Source organism: Struthio camelus, chromosome 9, assembly GCF_040807025.1.
Source record: "Struthio camelus isolate bStrCam1 chromosome 9, bStrCam1.hap1, whole genome shotgun sequence".
In the NCBI taxonomy this organism is placed as follows: domain Eukaryota; kingdom Metazoa; phylum Chordata; class Aves; order Struthioniformes; family Struthionidae; genus Struthio; species Struthio camelus.
Window position 1 is genome coordinate 9,025,130 of NC_090950.1, and position 23,994 is coordinate 9,049,123.

At 51.3% G+C, this 23,994-nt stretch overlaps 1 long non-coding RNA gene across 4 annotated transcripts; it reads right to left on the reverse strand.

Annotated features, from left to right (window-relative positions):
- Nucleotides 1-2,784: 2,784 nt before the first annotated feature.
- Nucleotides 2,785-19,482, reverse strand: LOC138068114 (uncharacterized). Of its 4 annotated transcripts, none has more exons than XR_011142738.1 (3): nt 17,542-19,482; nt 8,213-16,992; nt 2,785-5,410 (listed from the first exon to the last, which is right to left on the reverse strand). It is a non-coding gene; the product is annotated as an uncharacterized lncRNA (long non-coding RNA). The 4 variants fall into 4 exon arrangements; XR_011142737.1 differs by having other exon boundaries at nt 8,213-11,928; nt 14,944-19,482; XR_011142739.1 differs by having other exon boundaries at nt 2,785-4,540; nt 5,283-5,410; nt 8,213-19,482.
- Between the last annotated feature and the right edge of the window lie 4,512 nt (nt 19,483-23,994).

Sequence of the window (23,994 nt, forward strand, 5' to 3'; positions counted from 1 at the left end):
TAAACTGGTGGCTACTGTGAGCATAGGAGCTTTGGTCTATTTACCTTTCGCTGGCCAGTAATGAATAGTTATTGAATTAGAGTGGTTGTCACTAAAACGCAAGCAGCAGTAGCCACGAATAGTAACGACATCTTTAGGAACCATGTTAATTAGCAGCCAATTCACCCCAAGTTATCTGGAATGGTTTGCAGCATGTCGACAAATTGCAATCACTGAAAACATTTACAGACAGCAGAGATGTACTTAGGCTCTCAGGACACGCTTTGCCTGCAGTAGTGCTGTTCTGGGACGCAGCTATGGTGGAGGCTGCTGCTACGTGTGCCTGTAGAGAGGTTTCAACACTGGCAGATGCAGATGTGGGAGGGCAGGAACAAGCATCTGTGGCTGCCCTGCGGGTCCCTAGCTAGCCATGTCTTGCACCAAGCCCTGTCACAGCCATCCTATTGCCCCAGGAGCGTGTGTGCATGCGTGCACACACACGGACACGTTTCCAGTTTACCTAGTGAGCACAGAGCTATTGTCTTTATGGAGCCAGCAGAACTTGTAGTTAACACGCTATGGAGGGGCAGGGATTTGGGAAGGGCATGTGTCAGGGAGACTGGAAATTAAAACTGATGTTAATCAAACCGGAAGGAAGGTGTTAAGTTAGCACTGAGGGTAATTAGACACCAAAAAGACTAAGAAAAGGCAAAATAAATTCTTCACTGCCTGACATCTTTAAGCCAGTGTCATCTGTCTGAAAGAGAACCTAGTACAGTAACAAAACGTTCCCAGTGCGGAAACTTCGGTGTGAAATCAGTACAGTGCTTTGACTAACTGAACTCTCCTTTTTCCGTGATCTTTGGCCCAAGTAGAGGGATACATATCGGGGGAGCCTTTCCCTGCACAGCTCAAAGGCCAGAGGAGAGGCCTTGAGGCACAAGGGATCCCTAAGACGCACTGTGGCAAAAACTGTATCCTGCAAAATTTGTCAGTGATGCATAGATTTCACAAAGGTCAGTCTCAAATGTTCAAAGGGTTAAATCCTACTTTCTCCCAGATTTTCTTCTTTTGCTTTTTATGTGCCTATCTTTTTATGCAGTAGTAGAAAAGTCATACTCCAAAGAGAAAAATTTGGATCCGCCACCAGCCTTCATGGCATGAGGTCCCCAGCGAGACACACCCCCCCCGCTTTCCATCCTCTCCCACATTGCCCCAGCAGGACTTCATAGCAAAGTACATAGCAAAGTACTTGCCTACCTTTGAGCTACAAATCTGGTCTTTGCAACAGCAGTTGTATATGTTTCAGGACACAGAAAGCATCAATGCTTCCTTGTTGCAAGGATGAGAGCCACCACCTTAATTGGCTTGCTAAATTAGATTCACAGGCAGCCCCACTGGGGTAGTAGCAGAGCAGTGCAGCATCAGGCAGTGCCAGAAGATTATTGTCACTTAAGGTAGTTTATTGCATTGCTCTCTATGGCAGGTCACTGGATAGAACATCAAAGAACAGAGTAGATAATAGGCTGCAAAAAAAAGATGAAGAAAAACTTAATGGATTTTTCTTCTCCTTTTCTTTCAAAGCCTATTAAGGCTCCTCTAAGTGTGCTAAAAGCCAAAGAAGCCTGTGCACTCAGAATATTACAGACCTTTACCAAAATCATGTTTTTGGAATTGGGAAAGTGCAAACAGGGAGTCTCTCCCTCTCAGCCATTCGGTACTGCCATTTGCATACGAAGCTGCCCAGCTCCCTAGTCTCTGGGCGTCCTCGGTGTTGTATGTCCAGACCCTTTTCTGCTGGGTCCCTGCTGGGTGCTGCTGTGAGCTCCAGGAGGCAGTGACGGTGGATGCGACTGGCTCAGAAGCTCCCACCAGAGAGGAAGGCGAGGCTGTCTCTCTCTGCTTACAGAGGATGCTTACAGGGGAGGGACACAGCCCTAAGTGAAGGTTTAGGGACATGGGTGGCCAAGATGCAGGGCTTGTTAGGGTAGTTTAACTACACACAGCAGGACCCCAAAAATAATTCTCGACCTGAGCTTCAAAACCTTGCAGCAGTTGCTGAGCTGTAAAAAGCGGTTGCACAAAGTCAGCGCTCTGAGCAGGTTAGCAGCTGAGCGATGGTCTGCTCTAGCCACGCATCAGTATTTTCTGTGCAGCGACACTAATGCCGTCAATAGAGTAAGGCTCGGTCAGCAGCTATCAAACAGGAGGGGATGCTGTAAGTGCTGGGAAAGCAGAGGCAGGTTCCCAAAAGCATTTACTGAGCACACACTCTAAAGCTGCTTGGTTTTCTTTGAGAATGGGATGGGAAATTGTATTCATGGTATCTGCTGCTCGGGGAGAAGCAGAGCTTTCTCGCACAGGTCTGGAGTAAAGAGAGCAAGGGAGATCTGCAGCCCCTTAAAGGAGGCCGCGGTGTGAGAGCGATGCCCGGGTGGAGGAGCGAGCTGGACCACCCGCAGTAATTCGAGAGACAGCAGGGGGAGAATTGCAAATTGTAGGAGTTTCCAGCCCTGCCTGGAGACTGTATGAGATCCTTCTTCTCTGAGCACGTTCCTCAGCCTTTGCCAGCCACCACCCACCCGGGGCACCCCTCTGCGCAGGCCGCATTGCTCCTGCAGCAAAAACTAGGCCATGGAATAAAACTGCCCTTCTGAAAAGCAGGGTACAGACAGAGCTGCGTGAGGCTGGGGAACTCGGTTGCCTGAAGGGGGATGAGAAGGTAGGATGGCAGTGGACTGAGAGGTCAGAAACACTGAAGCAAAGAAAACGGAGAGGAAGGCAGACACTAGAAAATGTGCTGTTTGTTGTTATCAGATATGAGTTTTATTCCTAAACTAATCCATGTAAAAGCTGAAAAACCCTCCTTCTAGCTGCTTTCTCTGTTTTTTAAAACATCCTAAATGGCTTTATCTTGTCCTCCCTAGCCACTTTGCTACCCTTTGCTGCAGGATCCTGGCACCTTGTCCTTGCACAGCTGGCTTCAGTGTCACTTTGTGGGTTTTCCAGCAAGGCTGACTTGGAAAGCGTGCAACTCCTGACCTGATTTCTGCAGGACTGAGTTTCCTGGAGGCTCAGAAATCATCAGGGCATTAGAGATGCACTAGTAGAGAGGAGTCTCTGGAAACACACCGGTGTGATGGCATGCAGCTCTGTGTGATGATATCTCCTGAGACTGTAGGGGTAGATAGAGAGACGTTCGTGGGAGTAACACCAGAGCTAACAGGAAAGGAGATTAGTGAGGACTGATGATTTGTCTCCCACAGCTCTGTAAATAGTAGGGAGTATGTTGAAACTACAAGCCTAGAAGGCTGCATTTCCCCGTTGCGTTTTCAGCTGCTCACAGAGACGAGCAACATGGTGGTTTTTCTCTTTTGCCTGGTGTGAAAGGCAGCTTGGCGATGTGGCTGAGGTTGTGGCACTAGTTACAAGCGGCTGATGTGAGGCTCTATTCCCCCTTCCCAAACACTTGCCCTGCGCTTCTGCATGACGAGCTGGATTTCCCACCGTGGCAAAGTGGGGAAAGTCTACATCACTTTTAGGAAAGATCCTGTGAGTGCCCACTTGCCTGACCTGCGCTCCTCGTTACGGGACTCAAGGGATGTCGGGGTTAGGAGCTCCAATGGGGAATGGTGCCTCAGGATCTCCTGTCCTTCTCCTTAGTCCTCTCTGAACTCCTCACCCTCCTTAGTGAGTAAGCGGTGCTTGCTCTGAAGATTTGTGTTTCTGTGGTGTTGCCTGGCCTCAGAGCTTTGTCAAACCACGTAGTGGCCTGTTTTGGTGGGAGATCCTGTAGAAGAGGCGGGGGTCAGGAAGGGCTGAGCTGCAAGTTCGTCGTGTGGATCCTGCCGCTCTGTGGCTGCAGGGTTCAAAGATCCCTACAAGTTTGTTAGAGGCTTTAGGAGCCCAGTCAGCTCTGTAGGACAGGACGTGACTTGGTGAAACCTTCTCCTTATGGATTCAAGTCTGCTCTTCAGCTCTTCTGGGCTGTCAATCATCTGGCACTCCTCCCAGTCTAGCTGAAATGTATAGAAAGCTACTGTACACTGAGAGAGACAAATAGGGCTATTTGTTTTCCTAATAGTTATTGTGCATGGTTTGTTTTGTTCCAAGTACTCCTCTGTGCCTTTTCTCTGAGGGAAAACACTTCTGAGTAAATAGGAACCAAGCAGTGAGCTTAGCCTATTGCATTGATAAGGTGCAAGTCTGTGGACGTTGAGAAAGATTGTGTGCATTATCTTCTATAAGTCTCTGTCAGATAAAGTGCGTTTAAGGTCTTATAACTGTAAAATGTCTAGCAGATAATACCCTTTACTAGAAATCAGTAATATTGCTGCAAGAACTGCAGGCTAGGAAACAGGTGTAAAATGTGCATCGTACACAATAAAACTATATATACAGCTCTTCCTCTCCATTCCCTGTTTCGGGTCAGATATTTTTCTTATAGTTCAATGACACAGTTTCACGGGCCCTCCTGCTGATCTGAGCGCATCTCTAATCAGTGGTAGAAGATGAGCCTTGTTTTCAGGCCGTGACGCTTGCTGCTCTGATAAATGACCAGCTGAAATAAGTAGAAATGAAAGTGTTAATTTCCCCCGGGGTCTAGTGTTATTCAGCTCTGACATATACGGTACCAATGGGAACGTCTACCAGACAGGCCTTTAAGGGATTGAGCTGGACGTCTTGAATCAAGCAGCGTGAATCGGTGTGCGAAACAGACGCCGTATTGTGCTTTAATCCACCCTTGGGAGCAGATCCGTGTGTTAAATCCTTCCCCTCCCTCTCTGCGGTGCACTGCGGCTAAGGCTTCCTGGTGGGTAAACGGCAAGAGATGCGAAGCGCGTTTAAAGCAAGAGCCCTCAGGAGAACTCGTGGTGCAGAAGGCGGGGTGAAGCGATGTGAAACGGTGCCAACAGCGAGCGTTTCCCTTGCCTCAGTGGCTGCTCAAGGCTCCTCCTGGGAGCAGCCGAAGGTGCCCGGCTTTGCTGGTGTGCGCACCGGCAAGGCGTGATTTGGAGAGGCTCTTCTTCGGGATTCGCCTCCTAGCTCCGTTTCAGGTCCACACAGGTCTTTGTGGAGAGCCTTGGGTGCTCTCCTGGTGTTACCAGAAAGCCAGGTATCAGGCACTGGGCTTGAATTTTAGGAGAACAGGAAGTTTTGTGTATATGCCAGTGGCGCGTGGCCCTTCCTGGAGGAAGACATGGATTTCTGCTTGGTAGAACAGCCCAGGCCTGACGGGAAATCGGATATTGGGTTTCACTCCTCTGGGAGCCCCACCCTCCCAAACCACCAGCCTTACTTACTGCACAACCTGGAACAGCTGAGGTGTATCCCATTCCTCGATACCCTCCAAGATCTAGAGACCATTGTTCCGTTCCCTTGTGTTTATAGTGTTCTGGAGTCACGTGCGTTGTTGTTTGAGCTTGGAGGTCTGTGGAGACAGGAGTATGTGGCGATTAGATGTGATATAGGCACGTATGTATATAGGCAGTTACGGATTCGAAAGCTCTTCATCTCTGCTATAAAGGGACACGCACGCTCTTTGCAACAGCACGGCTGTTACAAAACCCCACAGCAGAGGCATGAGCCGGCTCTCTTGCTTTTCCTCAGCCCGGGCTGCCCTCGCAGGAAAATCAGCTGTACCTGTGCTCTGAGAGAAGACCGAGGGCAGCAAATCTAGGGCATTTCTAACTGCACAAGTACAGCGTGCTGGTTGCAAAAACCAGCCCCGAAGAGGTGCTCTGAACGCCTCAGAAGGTGATAACTTGTAAGGCAAAGCTTTGGGGCAGGCCTGTTCGCTCAGCGGCTCAGCCGGGGGGTTTGCAAGCACGCTCTGGGGATGTCCCACGCCATGATTTACGGCCGCCGGTGCAGCAGCCAGCCGCGCGCGGGACGCACTCCTTTCGCAGCCCGGGAGACCAGCACAAGCAGACACGGCTGCAACCTAAACAAAAAGGGCTTGAAAACTGTTTTTCAGCAAGGTTTGGCTCTAGCTGTGTCCTAGCTCGTGTCAGATGTTACCGCAGGCCGGAGGTGTAGCGGCGTGATCAGATCAGCAGCGATCGTTTTCTTCTAGGGAGGAACCAGCCACGAGATGGGAGATAATGTTTTGTTGACCGAGCAGCAGCTCTCGCCCCAGACGTTTGCTCGTGAAGAAGCCGCGTCCTGTGCCTGGGCGGCTAACCGGCCCGGGCAGGGACGGGGTGGGGAAGCCCTTCCTGGGGCAGCTCACGCAGCTCCTGGCCACCCCAGCTTGCAGCTCCTTGCCCCGAGGCAGGCCCTTGCGTCTGTTTTACAGGGCTTACGCTTGCACCCGCCCCGTAAAACCTCCTCTTCTTCCTCCCTGACGGTAGTACAACATACCGGGGATTTGGGAAGAAACGGAAAAACCCTCTGGCTTATTTCTCAGAGGGTCTGGCCGATAGAGCATTGTAGCAGTGGGGAAAATCGTCTTCCTCGACGTTGCAGGAGGCCAACGTCAGCCTGGCTCGTTGTGTGCACAGCTGCAGAAATAGCCCTTCAAATGGGTTTTACAGACTCCGGTAACATCCCCTGAATGAAGCCAAGCGGGTAAACAGCGTGTGGGGCTGTGATTTGCACAGTGGGGCACACCTGGGTACCGAGGGGCAGCGAAAGCCTTTGGAGGCAGCAGCGGGGACCTGGAGGAAGGTGGGCTGCTGCAGCCCTTCCTTCTGAGGCGTCAAAGCCGAGTGCAAGAGCAACCTCAGCGTGAAGCGAGGCCCTGGGAGGATGCTGCCTGGCAAAGGGAAAAGGCGGTAGAGAGAAAGGGAGACGTACTAGCCAGCCGCGAGGGTGGGCGCGGGGGCAGAGTCGAAGCAAGAGAAGCGCGGTTCGCTAGGGCTGCGCGTCCCCGGGCGAAGGGGGAAACGGGGGCTTTGTCAGAAGGTCGGGAAGAGAAAGGCGGCGGGGATGCAGTCTCCCCCTCGCTGCAGCGAAGCTGTTGACAGCTCTGTTGGGGGAAGGCGACCGAATGTCCCTGCCTGGCCTGGGCAGAGACGTGGGCAGCGGACGCGGTCGGGAGCTCTGTCTGTCCAGCAGAAACGCCAAGGTCCCGGAGCGGGAGAAGGTCTCTTCTCCCCCTTCCCCTGCGCCCGCGTGGTCAGGCTCGGCCGACAGCGTTGCAAGGGGTCACGGGGAAGCCTCCGTCTCCGTCTGGTGCGGTTCGGAGGCAGATGCCGTGCACATCCCGCGCGTTCGGGCTGCCCCCGCAGCTGCCCCTCCAGCCCCTGGCCAGCATTTCCAGAGCAACCCCACTGCACACAGGCTCTATGTACTATATGAAAAATATATATGTATATATATATAATATATGTACACATAAAGAGCATGCCAAAGGAAACTAAGAGTGACTTTTCCTTTTCTTTTTCTTTCTCTTGTTTCTACAGTGCTTCAAGTGAGTGTACCATCCCGCGCTGCTCGGAAAGCCGGAGCCCCCCCGTGCCGAGGGATGAGTTTTGTGACCCCTGCGGTTATTAGTGACGTGGCCACCACCCAGGCTCATCACTGGCAGCACCGTGGGACGGGGAGCTGTGGCACGAGGAGACCCCCGAATAACGAAACCCTTCCGGCTCAGAGGAAAGCAGTGAGTTTTGGCGAGGGGCGCGCTTTAAGACAGCAGACTGAGAAATTTTGCCCGTTGCAGATGTACAGTGGTCCGAGCTTGCTTTTCTCATCGGGAAAAAGTTAAATGGTCCCTTTCCAGATGTGGAGAACTGCAGGGAAGTGTGGACTCGAAGCACAGAACTGGTTTTTGCCGTTGTTACAATTTGGGGGCCTGAAGAAAGTACAAAACGGAGCAAGCCTAGAGATAGCGTTTTTCTTGCAGTGAAAGGTGTCAACGTATTTGTCAGCCTCCGAAAGTTCAGGGCATCAGCAGAGGCCGGTAGTGTTTGTCGCACCATGTTTTCACTGATATCAGTGAAGCCGATGAGTCTCTTCTCAGAACTGGAGATTTTAAACTCCCAGTTATTTGGGACAGGGCACAGCATTTACTGCATACCTGTAGCACCTCAGAAAGCCCCCGACCTGCTTTAGGACTTGAGGTGTTCCTGTGCTGGCAAGACTGAATGCATCTATCCCAAGCGTGTGAGTGAGTCTCACCCTGAGCAGGGGCTTTAGGCCACAGCAGCGGTGAGCGCTCAAATATCAAGAGGAAACGTAGGAAACATTGCTCTGATAAATATCTGCCCACGCGGTCGGGGGCTTATCCTACCTTTGGAAAGGGTGCAAACTCTCTTGCTTGAAACCGGTCTCAGCTGCAAAGGATGATACAAAGTTTAAAAATGACCTTTAAGCATCTAATTCGGAGGTCATTCTCCTCTGAATATAGCTTTCTGGTGAACTTCGGATTGCTACGGTGTCCAACGGGATGGTTAGAAAAATAGTAGCAATAATCCCACGCAAAGCTACTCCAGAATAGACTGAAAGCAAAATTAAGATCAATAGCTGTTTAGAGGAAGAGCAGCTACTGGAAATCAGTAAACCAAATGAAGCAACGATTTCCTGTTACAAAAGAAATATTGAACCTGACGTACTTCTCGGGCCGTAGCCGTGACTGGAGCCTCAACTGCAGCTGCGCGGCCCCAGGGGAGATGTCCAGCCGGTCTGGCCAGGGTCTTCCACCACGACCACGGTCTGGTGGCTGCTGTCCTTTCGGCAGTGTGTTGTGGTTTGGATGAAGTGGTTGTCTAGGTGACGTGGACACAGTCGAGATTTGTTTTATGCCTCTAAGTGAAAAAAGCAGAGTAGGCTGTCTTCTGTATGGGCAGATAGGAGAAACGTCTTTGGCGCTTGAAGCAGATTTTTTGCAAGGTCTGTTGTGTTGTCTGTGGGAAGGCGCTGTGTGCATGCGGGCTGGATCAGATCTCTCTCCTTTGTGAAAAAAAAAATCTGAGTCCCTGTAGTAGGTCATGCCGTTGTGCCACTGCTGAGGGAGGAAGATTCCCTGAATATATACGACTCTGTGTAGCTAAGATGGTCAGTTATGCACGCGCAGTTACACAGAATCAAAGTCCATCTTCCTATAGCGAAAAGGGATTGTGGGCACGCTAATAGTAATTGAGTTATAGCACCCCCAAAGTTTCAGTAAAACAAATTTATAACGCTGCCACCCTTGAGCAAGCAAGGTAGAAAATTGCTTTTAAAAATTCATGTACTTTGTGGAGAGAGAACTTATTTCCTGTACCCTCAGATTTTTTTAACCTAAGGGTCTAGTGTGCAAAGTAAATACCACACCTGAACAGTATCGTACCCCTTCTGGTAATACCAGAAGAAGAGATTGATTGTTCTTTGACCTTTTAGTTCAGAGAGGAGAAGAGAACTGCTAGATCAGAGATTTCATCAGTCTGCAAGGCAGCCTGCACTGTGCTCAAGGACATAGCGAGTTGACTGATTGCACTTCTAATCTTAGCCAAAATGCCAAAAAGACGTTGATACAATGAAATAATAATAATGGCACGTCTTAGGGACTGTTGTCCAAAGGAAAGAAGCAATTGTCCGAAGTGTAGCCTTGCATCAGCATATGCATTCAGCGTTTCCTACTGCAGATTGACCCAGGGGTTCACGTCTGCTCTGTGTAAAGTATTGTGTTCAAGGGCAAATTCTGAGCGCTAAACACTACTGTGCAGTTTGGGTGTCTCTTCGCTTCCTTCATCTTTCAGCTGCGTCTGCCACGTATGATTGTATACTATTGCAAAGCCTTTTGTATTTATAGAGCAAGACGAGGATGCACAGAGTTTTGTTTGCCCCACGTATTATGTAGGTCCAAAGTTTGAATGCTATCAGTATACGAATCATCATACGTGAAACTGAAGAGGGAGTAGCTTCCTGGGCAGAAGGCACAAAGCAATTGAGCCTTGTGAATTAGAAACTATAAATTGTTGACAAACTTGGAGTAAAATTATGTAATCTGTAGCATAACTTAGGCCACCTGAAGAGACTGTAGAGGTGACTGAATCATTTCTATGGGGATTCTGCTAAAGATGAGAAAGGGATGTCAGTTGCTTCCATCATGCCATGGGTTAGAGGAAGACAGTCTGAGAAGAACTGAACTCAGAGCCTTGCACAGCTTTCTAGAAAAAGATGTCCTTTGAAATAGGGAGTGAGGCTCACTCAAATCACGACAAAGGTACTCTTAAGCATCCAGTCACTGAGAGGGCTGAGGAAGGTGGCCACACCTGGGTCATTGCTACACTGCAGCATGATGATGATAACAAATTTGGGTCTCGCTGCTCTAGTCCATCACTGAAGAACGGCATCCCTCCCTTCATTACTTGTTAGGGGCTTTGGAAAGTCCTCAGGCAACAGGAGGCGACGGAAGGAGGTGGGCTGTGTCAGACTTACCCAGGGATTAGTCAGGGCCTGGTTTTCTCCAGCTTACTTTGCAGTCTGGTTCCACCATCCCTCGTTATTGCGTTGCCTGTGCCAGGGCTGCTCGTGGGCAGGGTCACAACTGAACGGTCACTCACCGTTAGCTCAGCCCAGCCCCATCACATGGGGCAGCTGTGGCCTGTGCTACTGCCGCCCCGCACGTGAACAGGGCCCTGTGCAGCCAGAGGTGGCCTCCAACAGGAGGCCTCATCCAGAAACACTAATAGTGTGATAAATGAGTATTTTAAACTGTTAACGTCTGGAGAGAGAAAGTAGTAGTGGTGGTGGTAGGAAACCCAAAACACAAGGCTGTTGTGACCTTTACCACAGTAGGACTTGGACATTTCACAGTGTTCAGCTGTGAGGCCTGGTGAACTCACAGGGACACGATGGCAGTCGTCGGGTGGAGAACAGGACATAACACCACCTTACAATGATTGGTTGGGTTTAAAGTCATGCATTTCAACTAGCGTATTCCACTGGCAGAGATTTGTCCTCATCTCTGACTTCTGCTGCAGTAATGCAAGGCGAGTATCGACCAGAGGGAGTCAGGCACTTCAATATTATACAGTGCTCACCTGTCCCCCCAGGTAAATGCTCTAACCTAACGCTCACCTGGAGAGGTACAGGTCTAGAAGTCACGTAAATAAACCTAAGTAAAACCTGCCCTTAGTAAGCAGAAGATGCTATTAAACCTGTAAGAACTCATTATTTATCTCAGTAGAACTCATTACTCTCAGGGTCCCTATCACAAGCATCTGGAAAATGCATTGTGGTCACAGTTTTGCACAAGAGAGCAGGGGAGAAATATGCTGCTCTCTTGAGTAGGAAGTTGTGGTAAAAGACTCTCACATAAATGAAATGTCATAGAACGAAGCAGATAAACCCCCAGCTAGCAAATCAAGTTCATACTTAAATGGGATTCAGCAAATTTATGGTTTTGTCGTTTTCCCCCGCATTACGCTCTCGCTAATTCCAGGAACTCGATGTTCTGGTCAACCTGACACTAGCTCAGGCCAGGATGGAAGGCAGCTGGTCAGAGCTGAAGGTCGTCTTCCTGGTGTGACTTCCTGCCTAAGTTTTGTTCCCTTTTTCTAGCAAACGTGGAGATCTTCAAGTAGGAAGATTTATGAAGGACATGCGTATGTTGGCAAATTTGGGGTTTTTCAGGGACTGAAAGACTTCGGACAAAGGGCTGTCTGTGGCAGACGTTCAGTGATTTAAGAGTAGGGCTGAGAGGAGTTCCTACTGTGACAAATAGTTGGATGACAGAGCGTGAATGAGTGAAAATCAGCGTGTTCTTCAAGGGTGCGTTGTCCTCAGGTTCCAAGTATGTAGTGCATGTCACCCGCACATGTTTTAGCTGAGACCTGAAAGCCAAAATGTCCATGCTCAAAATTAAATTCCACCAGCAGAGCCTGGAGCAGAACTTCCAAATCAAGTTTTCCTTGTTTTGTGTCTGATCAGGGGAAACCTTGTCCACCTCCCAGTGTTTGTGCTTTTCTGCTGGGTTCTTTGCTCTTCTGTTTTATTTTTGCAGTGTGGTATGTCAACACTGCCCTAGAAAAGGGAAGGCTGACATTTATAATGCACATATGCTAATATGCTCTCCTATCCTGGAAAGCAAAGTAAACACAAACAGCTTAATCTTTGAACATAAAAGGCAGTCCTAAAAACGGTACCAGTCAAGCTGATCGCTGGCGTATTACATTTCATATAAATACACATGCACATAGACGTGTAGCTCACGCGCAGCTCACCCAGCAGGCTCCAGGTAGCATTGTTCTCTGTAAATCACATTATTCCTATTGCACAGTTTAATTGCATTGAACGCTTGGTAGCATACAAAGGAAGGAATAAAACATTTGTCCTCCTTAGCTTGTGTGCCCTCAGGCACCTGGACTTTGGAACTAGATAATGTTATTGACATTATCTATTATTCCTAATTCTTAAATAATGGGATAACTTTCTTTTTGGAAATGGATATGTTAATAAAAAACAGAATTTAGAGATCAAAGTGGAGCTCGCGTCAGATTGCTCCTGCTCCTGCTCCTTCTCCATCAAACATCACTAGCAGGTAACCAGTTCAGTGAAGGGAAAGAGTTGGCAGGCTCCTGATGTTGCTGACTAAATAAAAGGTGTCCAGTCACACAGCCTGTAATCATTTAAAATAGTTGCTTAGCGCGTAAGATCAGCTCAGAGGGAGCACGCGGGCTACAAGAGCTCGGGCCACTGCTGAGCTTTCTTGCCGAGGAGCATAAGCACGCGGTGAGCTCCTGAGGTTTATGTCCATTGGCACGGCCCACTTTGGTGCCTTAGCCCCAGTGCCCCAGACTGCACCCTCAAAGGTGTCCCAGCAAAGGATACCGTGGCAGGTTTTCAGCCCTTTCCTGTTTTTTCTGCATCTTCCCTGCAGCGTAAGCGTTGCAAAGAGCGTCCTACCCAGGCAGGCGAGACACGAGCCAGCACGCTGTGGTCGACACTTGGTGCTGCTACTCTCGCGTGGTTACAGGAGGGCTCTGGGCCCTAACGCCCCAAAGGGACATCTAAACTGCGTGTTCTTGCCAGCATTTATCAAAAAGGTGATGTAATTTGGTTTACAAGATGTGGAAAAAATAAGCATGGAGGAAAAAGGGCAACGAATCTGGAGGACAACGAGTTTTGATAACACTCTTATTTCAGGAAACCAGTGTAAATACATTTCAATAGAGTCTATTCCAGGAATGCTTAAAAGAATAGTAACAAAAAAAAAAAAACCCCATGGGCAAAGTCCAAAAATGTAAGCAACAGCCTTTAACAGCCTATAGCACATGCTATATGCCAAGAATGGTTGCTGCTCCTAGTCTGAGAGCACCTCTGTTATCAGGTAGAAGTGCAGAGGACATAACTGCAGTGCAAAGTACGGACTGGTCAGTGAAAGAGGAGGATGAAATGATTTGTTTGCCCAAGAATAGGAGAGCGTAAGGCAAGCACATGTTTCAGTTACTAGACTTACCACAACCCCCACCCCATCCCAGTGTTTCCTCTTCACAAAAAGCATTTTTTTTTGTCTTGTGGTTGAGAGGAAGAGAGAGAAAAATTTGCTGGAGATGTTGAAACATCAGATGTCTCTCCACCCTGCAACGGGGCACTCAGGAAAAAAAATCTTTCTGTTTTTGTCTTTTTTTTTTTTTTTAAATCTTTATGTAAAAGCAGAAGTGTTTATTTTAACGGGTAACTCAGAGATGCCAGGGCAGCATCTTGTTTGGAAATCCAGTAGTACTTTATTCAAGGTGCGGCCGTAGCAATACACCGCTTCTCTGATGATGCCGAAATACCTGAAACAAGTGCTTCCGTACAGCATGTTTGGTGGTACGCTTTGACTGAATTTTGCGTGTGACTTGCTCAGATACCAGGATAGATCATGAGTGCTGTAAAAACCAGCCCACTGAGCCTCATTAACATTGATGCTATAGATTCATATTATTAATCTCTAGAGCTGAATTTCCAGGTCAATATTCCAATTGTGCCTAATTATTCGGCCTGAGAAGTTTCTAAAAGAAGCAGATTTATGGTTGCAAATTTTATCTAGCAAGGGTCAGTCCAGGCACATAACGGGTCTGGAAGCAGTTAATAAACTGGGGCAGCTGGAAAACACCTTGTGCTTGACCAAGTCCTCTGCTAGCAGCGTAGGTGATTAGCATCTGATGCTGAGAAAGAATTTGGCCTTGGCAGATAGGAAAAATTAAGGTAAATAAGACGAAACCTTTTTGTTTTCCTCCTCCTTGAACATGTGAACTCAGATTGTAAATGAATTAAGTTTTGAATTCGGAATTTAAAAAAGTAACATGAAGTCCTTCCATTCCCAGATGGTTGCACAGCCAAGTGACCTTTCAAATTGTAAATGTAAGAGTGAAACTTTCATAGTTGAAGGGTGGGAAGCAAAAAACGAGGTTAAGAGGCTTTTGCCTCACTGCCGTGCTGAAGGTGTTACCCTTAAAGATCACTGTGACTGTCATACAGAGGTTTGCAGCTTCCCACATAGGCGTTCCCCTCGTTTCATGTCACAACCTAAACCTCACCGTCTAGTTCTGCTCAGCATACTACAGCTTTTGGCAACAAAAAAACAGACGTAATCTGTGTTATCTTATCTTTTTCCATCACAGGGATTTTGTAGGAAACTGGTAAGAGATGCCAGGGAAATATAAAGAAGAGCAGAAGCACGGGCATAGGGAAAGGCTCGCTCCTGCAAGGGGAGGCAGGGGGAGGCTGGTCCTCAGCCTGCCCCCTCCAGAGAGCAATGGCTGCTCCCATGTGTTTTGGTCTCACTGAGGACCTGTGCGTGGTAGGAAGCCAAAGCCGTGGCCAGCTGTACCAGCCCCTCTCTCTGTCTCTGCCTTCACCCTGCTTATGCTCCTCTGGTCCTGACGTTGTGGTGCTGGTTTTCCTCCAAAAAAAATGGCCAGGGTGGGGGTTATGGTGAGTCACCTGCACCCCGACCTCTTCGTCTGGAGGAGTGTGATGTGGATGGTTTCTTCGACTTTGCTCTTGGGTCTGCTTAGGGTCATTTTTATGTTACGCTGTCTGCTAACTTACCTTTTCCCAGCCGCTTGGCAGTTGCACGTCGTGTCCAAGTGTTACTATAGCATGTGTTTTGCAGATATTGAATACTTGTTCTTTGTCATCTCTGTTATCTCCGCAAATGGTTTTGCCCTGCTCCCAGGTTTGCAGTTCTTTAGTTAGCAGTGATTGACTATTGGAGAGCTGCTTCTGGCCTTGGTGCTTTGGTACCACCTGTGCTTGTGGGGACCTTGTTACAACCTGCAAAACTCCCCCAAAAACAATGTCAGTAGGAACACCTTAATTTGCAAATGGGTAAGAAGCTCAGGGTGGAAAGCTATCAGTGGACAGCAGAGACACTAACCTTGAGCCATTGAAGGGTCTCTGGCCAGGAGTGGTATCGATGAGCCGAGATTGCCAAGTGCCTGCCATTTGGCACACCATGAATGTCTCACAGCCAGGGCCAGGGCAGGAACTCAAGCTGGGACATGGTCCTTCCCAAACAGTGTGCAACTCCCCCATTTCCAGGTGAAGTTCCCCATTGGTGTGAAGTTTTGTTCCCCACAAGACTTTAGAAGTTTTGTCATCTGTGAGGATGTCGTGAGCTGGCTAGAGCAGTTCGGTCAGTGTTACTCCGTTAGTCAAGGCACCGTCCTGTCTGACGGGAGGTGCGCTTTGCAGGTCTCATGGAACATTGTGAGATGAAATGTCCCAAGACATCTCAACCAATCTGTTCCAGGATTTTTAACTCAATGAAAATAACGTCCACTTTTTGTTTCAAAAGAGAGTGGAAGCGGAGGTTGGAACGCAGGCGTGAGCCTTGGATACATCCGAGGTTTGCAAATAGCTCACGCGAAACGTTTGCACATCCGGAGTCAGGCTGTGAAGGGCTGCCACAAGAATAACTTGTTGCTGCTCTGTAACTTGTGTTCGAGCTGTCCTCTGCAGGCACAGAGGAGGGGACCGCCACTAGTAATCCTGTTTGTCACCCCCTTCCCTCCACAGGATGGTTTTGCTCAGGCTGCGAGGTCTTTGAAAGCTGGAGCTGTGCTGGGGGCTGCTGTTGTCACGAGAGTAACGTGGCTGCAGAAACACTCTGAACGTGATGGTGGGGCTCGAAGGGGATTCGGAGCTGCTTCTTGTAGTTTTTCTTGCCCTCAAAGTAACCCCCAGAACACCTGAGCAGACCTCAGGGAAAGGGAAAAGGATGTGAAGTGACCCAACGTCTCAGGGCCCCACAAGCCTCTTTGCGCTCTCCTGTCCTGCTTTTCAGAAATCACCTAAATGACATCTAGAGCAGGGACGGTGCTGTTGATCCTGTTGTGCTTCTGCGTGTTTCGCGTTGTCTCAAGGGTGGGTTTTGCATGTTCTCCAGCCTGTGGTCCATAGACCCTGGCTGAAATGGGACTTTGTCTCTTCCTTTTTTCCTGAATGCTCTTTTGGCTGGAAACATATAAAAGTAACTTTGCTCCCACAAGACACCTATTCAGGGTGCCTGAAATTCCAGAGAGAATTCACAACTTGCAGAGCCAGAGCTATGTTAAGTGGATAAATACACGCACGTGTATTTTGTGGGCGCGCTTTGCAGTATGGATCCCTACGGAATTTTAAGCAGGAATTGATGGCCAGGGGCTCCCAAACCACCGGCACCCGGTGCAAACTGTGCACCCAGTTGGTTTGCTTGCCTTTTGTTTTTTAAAAGTAATCAAAAGGGAAAATCAGATGAAATCACTCTTCCTCTGGGCAGCATCCGAGACTGTTGCAACCCCTTGCTGTCTCGTGGGTACCCGTGGGTCTGTATGGGGTCGGTGTCTCGAAGGGCATGCTGAAGGATCGCCCGCGCGGCAAAGCAGCTGGGGTTGAGCCAGGCTGGGATGCCAGGACCAACTAACCACTTCTAGGAGGAGCCAAACCCCCTTCTGCAGTGACCGCCTAAACTGGGCCGTGTCCTGCAGGCTGGGGAGAGCCCCCCGCTGTGTGCTCAGTGCCAGCAGGGTCTCAGCCAGCTCTCTGGGTCTGGCTGGTCAAGGGAGAAGCGAGCGAGTTAGAGCAGCCATCTGCCAGGAATAACGTGGCTCATCCTGCCTAGAGGGGAGGAATGAAGGAGGAAAAGCTGCTGATAAAGTGAAGGACATTTTTCCCCAGGTAGCAAAGGGCAATTAAAGCATCAGGAAGGACTTCTGAGTGTCCCACAGCCCTCGGCTGCATTAGCCGTACACGAAAGGGGAGATAGCCCCAGATAATTGCTGTAACGGAGCTGCTCTGCAAGCTGCTCGTGGCAGCCTCTGCGGTCCCTGACGTTTTTGCACTAATTGACTAAATTCCCCTTAGACAGGGCCCCCGGCCCTGGGGGCTGTCTGGGCACTGCAGCATGCTCCCATGGTTGCAACCTCCAGGGCCGCTCCAAGGGGGAGCTGCTTTTATCTCAGCCAAGGAGAAGGCATGTAATTTCCTCGCTGTTTCAGGCGCAACACAGGCTGCAGTTTGCGCTCGGACTGATGGTGCAGGAGTTACAGCAATTGCTCGTTTCCCTCTGTTGCATCTCGGCAAGCGCCGCAGGCTGCTCAGGCCTGTCTTGGAGGCTCTCTGCCTTTGCCTGAGAGAGCTGTGATTCCTCCCGTGTTGCTTACATACCCTGTTGTGCGTTGGCGCTGGTATCGTAACGGGGGCTTGCTCTTTAAGCTATCTAGCGTTCGCCATCCTGCCCACACGCAGCCCAGGTCCGAGCTCGTGCCTCGCCTCTGTCCTGCTGCGGCGGGAAGGGAAGGTTTGGGGAAAGCCGGTTGTCCATCTGCGAGGTGTAGCTGTTGGCAAGCGTCAGCCTGCGTTTGCATCCTGCGTAGCGTGGTAGCCGATACCGGCGGCTGGTACGTCTGCATCGCGGAGGGGTCGGTGTAAAGCCACGCTGAGCGACGCGGGTTGGTGCGCCGGGGACGGCGAGCCGCAAGCGGAGCCGTTAGCCGTGGCACGTCTGGATCAAACCCACCTGGGCGAGGTTGCCGTTTCACTGAATCTACTTCTATAATTCACACTGATTTCCAGGAGAAACGTCTCTGCTTTTATGATTTGTCTCTATCAGGCAGAAACAGGCCGTGGCGTTTGCAGTGTTTGGAGGGATTATTTGTTCACTTAGACTTCCCTGTTCTCTTAGCTGTGTTATAACCATTTGTGGTTAGTTTCTAGGTTAGAGAAACTGACTGTTACACGCTGTAACAGCAGGAAAGTTAGGCGGCAGTTGTCACCCTCCCCCCACCCATTTCAGCTCAACGGGACCAGTAGCTTGTCCCTGGCAGGACATCCAGGTACCCAGGCCACAAGCCTAGAAAAGTTTGAATAGCTGAGCAGCAGTTATAAAATGCAGCTGTTAAAGGAGCGCTAGAGACCAAATGAAAGTGTCACTCCAAAAAGACCTACTATAATCGGTAACATCCTGGTACACGTGGAACTTGGTTTTTCATGCCTATACGTGACAATTGTCAACCTCATTATAAAAGCAGAGCATCTAACAATCCCAGCCTCGCGCCGTACCCTTGTCACCACCCTCCTGTCAGCCAAGTATGGGGTCTTCTGTTGACGAGACACTAGCGCAGTGGTGTTTTTGGAGCGTGCGCCTTCGTCGTGTGCTCAGGGTTTTACAGCCGCGAAGTGTCTACTTGGGCATCGGTATAGGTGGTTGTCGTCACCTTCGTGCTGCCAGCTCTTCTGGTGCTGCCAGACACATATTTCCTTTCATATCTCATTCCTACCAATCTTAATATCTCTCAGAGATGTGATGCACCAGCTCACTGACAGCTTTGAGAAATACAAGACTCTCTCCACCCACCACATCTGGATTCATATCTGTAAATTTGTAGGAGCTGGGACTGCAGTCTTCCGTGTGCACTGAACAACACAGTACAGGAGAGCCTTCCCGCCTAATAGGAGTATGGTAGAGCAGTCAGACTACTGCAGCATAAATAGTGAAGAAGGCAGTATTGTTTAGATGCAGACATTGATTTTTTCCAATGATTTAAAGTAGAGCAGCTTTCATCAGGAAACTCAAAAGTCCTTCCCTTAAGCCTAGCAATTCCCAACGTGTCGGTCAGCCAAACTCCGGGGACGAGGGTCAGTTTCGGAACGGTTAAGACTTAATGTCGCCTTGGGGGCAGAAGGGAAAATAGCTTGTATGTGGGCCTGAGAAGTTAGTGTAGCTGAAACCCCAACAGTCCAAAGAAAATATAAGTGGGTGCTGTTGTTACTAGTGGACTCATAAAAACGCTAGCAAACACAGCTGTTTTGATATACCCTGAAGACTCTCCGTAGCTAGCATCCTTCTCTTCTTCATGTGTTATCCAGTGCACCTCTGGGCCCCATAAGCAGGGGACACTTCTGCATCCCACAATCTTTCTCCGGAACACTATGATGCTCTTAGTGATGGGGGGGGGGGTCTTCCTCCTTGAGGCTGGGTGTTTTAGGGGTTATTTTTAATATGGTTTCTTAACACGGTGTGCTTACATGCTCTTTCCTTTCACGGGCACCCAGCAGCACAGTTCGCTGGTCTCCTCAGTATCGCTAAGGAGAGATTTTTTTTTTGTTCCCCAGTGCCCAGGGTTGCATTCTGGCAGCGACCAGTCGCTGACCCTGGTTTTCTGTTGGCCTCTGGCATCACCCTGGCTCGGCACCACTCCCCTCTGCACGCTGGAGCTGGTCACAGGCAGCTGGGTCTGCATGCACTCACTAGCTAGTGTTGCATCAGGCTATCTGCGAGCGGCTGTGTGAGTGTCACGGATGGCTGGGGAGCAGCTCCTTCTCATCCCCACTCGGCTCCCTTCTGGGGCAGTGCCTGGACATGACAGCCCGCTCAAGCACTCAGGTACTGACTGCACCAAAGATACAAGCGCTGGCATGGAAATAGGGAACTGCTTGTTGTACAGAAAGGTATGAAACTAATTCTGTTTCCCCAAATGGTTGGTAGCGGATAGGCTAGTTTTTTGTTTTGTTGTTGTTGGGTTTTTTTTCCCCCTATAAGCATACTTTAAGAATCTAAGTTAATGACCTGGACAATGGGGCGGAGTGTACCGTCAGCAGCTTTGCCAGTGATGCAAAACTGAGAGGAGCGGTTGATAAAATAGCCGGTTGCGCTTTCATTCAGTGGGACCTTGACAGGCTGGAGAAATGAGCTGAGAGCAATCTCATGATGTCCAACAAAGCGCTGAGTCCTGCCCCTGGGGAGGAACAGCCCCACGCACCAGTACAGGCTGGGGGGGCCGACCAGCTACAGAGCGGCTTTGCAGAGAAGGTCCTGGTGGACAAGCTGACCATGAGCCAGCAAGGCAACCTCATGACAAAGAAGGCCAAAGGTATCCCGGGCTGCATTAGGAGGAGCACTGCCAGCAGGTGCTCTTCTCAGCACTGGTGAGGCCACATCTGGAGCGCTGGGCTCCTCGCTATAGGGCCCTACTGGAGAGACTCCAGCAAAGAGCCACAAAGATGATAGGGGCTTGGAGCTCCTCTCATATGAGGAGAGGCTGAGAGAGCTGAGCTGTTCAGCCTGGAGAAGATATTGGAGATACTTAAAATCTGACTGGACATGGTCCTGAGTAACCTGCTCTAGCTGACCCTGCTCTGAGCAAGAGTTTGGACACGGCACTCTCCAGAGGTCTCTTCCAAACTCAGCAGTTGCTTCCATGGTTCTGCTCTGGGCAGGACCACCAAGGGCCTGCAGCATGCCTGGCAGGTAGTACTGCTACTTAGAGAAATGCACAAGAGGGTCGGGGGGTGGGAGGGGATATGCGCATGTGTGTTTTTTTCCCTAGTGACAGCCTTTCTTTCAGGTGAAGCGGACCAGGCGATGTGGAGGCCCAGCAGCAGCTAGATCTCAGTTTGCCTCTGGGCTCAGACTGCCTGAACAGTAAGTGGGGCTATTACCAGGGGCTAATGGCGCAGGGCAGCTGCAGCGAGCCCATGGCCTGCTGAGGCACCGTGTGGCAAGGCAGCCGGGCGCAAGAGAGACGCGAGGCCCTGGTCTGGGAACGCAGTCACTGAAGGGAGTGCTCCGGGAGACGTTGTCCACAACGATGGCTAGTGAGAAAGAAGAGTCCGTTTCTACTGGCCTATGCTGCAAAGGTGAGCTGGGGGAGCCCTGCCCTGCTCCTCTGCCACCGACCAGGGCAGGCGATGCACGTGCACGTGGACATAGGGTCGAACAGAAGGGGACGCATGCAGGCTAAGTAAGAAAAAAGAAAAAAGTGTTTGTTTTCTCCAGGAAGCAACTAACTTTCTTCTGCCTGACCTCCTACAGCAGTGACTGGCATGGGGGGGGGGGGTTAGCCCCCTTCACTGGGAAGCCTGGGTAACTTGCTGCTTAGCAAGCTGCGGGAGGCAAGCACGCCGTGCGGAAAAATGCAGCAGGAGGACCATTGCTTCTCACAGGGACACAGGCCTGGGGATGGACAGCCATACGGTCTCTGGAGGTGCAAATCCAGCGCTTGCCCTGTTTGGGACCTGCACGCCCGTTCAAGCAGGCCTCAGAAGAAAGGAAGGAGCCTGCCGCGCTTGGCCCCGGCCATGGCTTAAATGACACCTACTCCCCAAAGTAGGATCGTACTCGGGGTTCGGCAGCTCTGGACCAGATACCTTGGCAGTGTGACAGAGACTGTGAGGAGGTGAGACACGCTTGGGAGGTCTCCTCTACCCTCCCTTTTCACAGAAAATAAATGGTAAGACAGATAATAAATGGACAGAAAAACACATGGCAGACAAAGAAGGGAAAAATCAGGAAACGGAGATCAAGTCAACACAGATCAGTGAGGCAGAGAAATGAGATGGTTTCCACTCCTTGTGCCGTGCGTCCATCAATTAATCACATGTTAACAAACTACACCTGTGGAATGGGGGGACTAAACAAATGAACATCAGTACAGAATGGGATACATCTTAACATTGAAACATGCTACAAAGTGGGGTGTTGCGGTGTGCGTTGGGGCGTTGTTGGGTTGCTTTGGGGCATCGTTGTTGCTGTTGGGGCTTGCGTTGGGGGGCGTTGGGGAGGCATTGGGGCGTTGTTGGGGCGTGGGGGCATTGGGGCTTGCGTTGGGGCTTGCGTTGGGGCGTTGGGGCGTTGTGGGGGCGTTGGGGCGTGCGTTGGGGCTTGTTGGGGCGTGCGGGCGTTGGGGCATTGTTGGGGCCTTGGGGCGTTGTTGGGGCGTTGTTGGGGCGTTGTTGGGGCGTTGGGGCATTGTTGGGGCGTTGGGGCGTTGGGGCTTGCTTTGGGGCGTTGGGGCGTTGGGGGTTGGGGCTTGCTTTGGGGCATTGTTGGGGCGTCGTTGGGGCGTTGTTGGGGCGTTGGGGCGTTGTTGGGGCGTTGGGGCGTTGTTGGGGCGTTGGGGCTTTGGGGCTTTTTGGGGCTTTGGGGCGTTGTTGGGGCGTTGTTGGGGCGTTGTTGGGGTGTAGGGGTGTTGTTGGGGCGTAGGGGCGTTGTTGGGGCGTTGTTGGGGTGTTGGGGCGTTGGGGCTTGCGTTGGGGCATTGGGGCTTGCTTTGGGGCGTTGGGGCTTGCGTTGGGGCATTGGGGCTTGCTTTGGGGCGTTGGAGCTTGCGTTGGGGCTTTTGGGGCCTTTGGGGCGTTGGGGCTTGCTTTGGGGCGTTGTTGGGGCGTTGTTGGGGCGTTGGGGCGTTGGGGCTTGCTTTGGGGTGTTGGGGCGTTGGGGCTTGCTTTGGGGCGTTGGGGCTGGCGTTGGGGCGTTGGGGCGTTGTTGGGGCGTTGTTGGGGCGTTGTTGGGGCGTTGGGGCTTTGGGGCTTGCTTTGGGGCGTTGGGGCTTGCTTTGGGGCGTTGTTGGGGCGTTGGGGCTTGCGTTGGGGCGTTGGGGCTTGCGTTGGGGCGTTGGGGCTTGTTGGGGCGTTGGGGCTTGTTGGGGCGTTGGGGCGTTGGGGCTTGCTTTGGGGCGTTGTTGGGGCGTTGTTGGGGCGTTGGGGCGTTGGGGCTTGCTTTGGGGCGTTGGGGCGTTGGGGCTTGCTTTGGGGCGTTGGGGCTGGCGTTGGGGCGTTGGGGCGTTGTTGGGGCGTTGTTGGGGCGTTGTTGGGGCGTTGGGGCTTTGGGGCTTGCTTTGGGGCGTTGGGGCTTGCTTTGGGGCGTTGTTGGGGCGTTGGGGCTTGCGTTGGGGCGTTGGGGCTTGTTGGGGCGTTGGGGCTTGTTGGGGCGTTGGGGCGTTGGGGCTTTGGGGCTTGCTTTGGGGCGTTGGGGCGTTGGGGCTTGTTGGGGCGTTGGGGCTTGTTGGGGCGTTGGGGCTTGTTGGGGCGTTGGGGCGTTGGGGCTTGTTGGGGCGTTGGGGCGTTGGGGCTTTGGGGCTTGCTTTGGGGCGTTGGGGCGTTGGGGCGTTGGGGCGTTGTTGGGGCGTTGGGGCGTTGGGGCGTTGGGGCGTTGTTGGGGCGTTGGGGCGTTGGGGCGTTGGGGCGTTGGAGCGTTGTTGGGGCGTTGGGGCGTTGGGGCTTTGGGGCGTTGGGGCTTTGGGGCTTTGGGGCGTTGGGGCGTTGGGGCTTTGGGGCTTTGGGGCTTTGGGGCTTTGGGGCTTGCTTTGGGGCTTTGGGGCTTTGGGGCTTTGGGGCTTTGGGGCTGGCTTTGGGGCTTTGGGGCTTTGGGGCTTTGGGGCTTTGGGGCTGGCTTTGGGGCTTTGGGGCTTTGGGGCTTTGGGGCTGGCTTTGGGGCTTTGGGGCTGGCTTTGGGGCTTTGGGGCTTTGGGGCTTTGGGGCTTTGGGGCTTTGGGGCTGGCTTTGGGGCTTTGGGGCTTTGGGGCTTTGGGGCTTTGGGGCTTGCTTTGGGGCTTTGGGGCGTTGGGGCGTTGGGGCGTTGGGGCGTTGGGGCGTTGGGGCTTTGGTGCGTTGGGGCTTTGGGGCTTTGGGGCGTTGGGGCTTTGGGGCTTTGGGGCTTTGGGGCTTTGGGGCTTTGGGGCTTTGGGGCTTTGGGGCTTGCTTTGGGGCGTTGGGGCGTTGGGGCGTTGGGGCGTTGGGGCGTGGGGGCTTTGGGGCTTTGGGGCTTTGGGGCTTTGGGGCTTTGGGGCTTGCTTTGGCACTTTGGGGCTTTGGGGCGTTGGGGCTTTGGGGCTTTGGGGC